This window comes from Myotis brandtii, unplaced genomic scaffold, assembly GCF_000412655.1.
Source record: "Myotis brandtii unplaced genomic scaffold, ASM41265v1 scaffold208, whole genome shotgun sequence".
Classification (NCBI taxonomy): domain Eukaryota; kingdom Metazoa; phylum Chordata; class Mammalia; order Chiroptera; family Vespertilionidae; genus Myotis; species Myotis brandtii.
Window position 1 is genome coordinate 7,892,598 of NW_005357764.1, and position 1,519 is coordinate 7,894,116.

Genomic DNA, 1,519 nt, shown 5'->3' on the forward strand with positions numbered 1-1,519 from the left:
AGGAGAAAGGTTGTCAGTGCCTGGAAAATCACTAAGCTCTTGTCCCCGCCTCCACCCACCCACTCCAGGCTGATAGCTCTGCCAGCCCTCAGTTTCAAGGCCTCTCTAAAAGCTTTTGACAAAAGAGAGGTTCCTTTCCTCCCCCACATCCTTCTAGCAGCCATGAATCCATTCCTGGACTACCTTCACCTCCCAGACGTGCCATCTAAAGCCTAATGGATAATTTTTAATTACTTAGTGGGATTTCCCCCCCTTTATCTCCTTACAGGGTGAATTTGAGACTTAGGTGTGATAGGGAAAAGACGCCCTGGGATTTAAAAACGGGGTTGCCAGCTGCCTCTGGTCGAAGGCAGATAGGGGAATTGAATAATGCATCTTAGAAGTGTTTATTAGCATTCTGATGAAGACAAGTGAGGGATCTGAAAGGAAATTCCAGAAATGTTGCTAATTTGTTCCCTGGATAAATCAATTGCTCTTCCTACAGAGCATCTCAGCCTCTCTGTTCAGAGTCCAGGCTTCAAAAGAAGCCCTGTTGGAAGCATGTGTCTCATCCCCTGCACCTGGCAAGGGGCTCAGTAAATATCTCCTGAGTGAATTCAGCCCTCACCAGGCTTTGGGGGCCATGGAGGAGTATCTGAGCAAAGCTATAGGTATTCTCTCCAGAACAGTGCACCACCACAAAGACAAGCACACAGTCTGATGGGCACTTTCGGATTCGCAGGTCAGAAGCAGAATTTACCTCTGTAAAGCTCCCTGAACACACACTATGCCCTGGTATCCCTCTGATGCCTGTGTTTATTTTTTGTGTGAGCAATGGGTGGTGGTGCCAGGAGGGCCCAGGTTTGGAGCCACATTTCAGGGCATCTTCTCCAGTTACCACGGACCCAACAAATGTGGGCTTCTCCCTACCACCAAGAAATTGGGGAGATTCGGCAAAACTGAGCTTGTATTCCTCAGGGTAATAATTGGCTAGGCTGAGTGTCCTTGGCCAGTTTTTGGAGGGCATAGCCTTCTAGTTTGTTGTGGCCCCTCATCACCCCCAGTGCTGGGACCACCTTCAGTTCTGTTCATTGCCCCATTTGATCTGCTCTTTTCTTAGAGCACAGTTAAGTAAAAAACTTTCATCTCTGAAGACATACTGTATGTCATGACCCCCCCCCCCCACACACACACATATGCATACATAAAACACACATGTATTTTACTCATCCAGGGTGTCTGCAAGGCATCTGAATTTGTGACCCGGATCAGGGTTGCTGTGAGGGTTCAGTGGACTGATGCAGGCAAAGTCATCAGCACAGTGCCTGGTACTCAGCAAGTGCTCACTCAGTACATCCAGCTAGTGTTACTATAGCTGTTTCCTTGGGGCTTGGGGCTAGGAGGCTCTCCTGGAGTCCAAAGGTATCACCAACCTGCTCCCAATGGGTGTTGTTTGGGACTGGGGCGCCCTCTGGTGGCCACTCTTCCCACTCACACCTAGGCTCCTCCAGAAAGATTTTTGGCTCCCTTTCACCTGGCA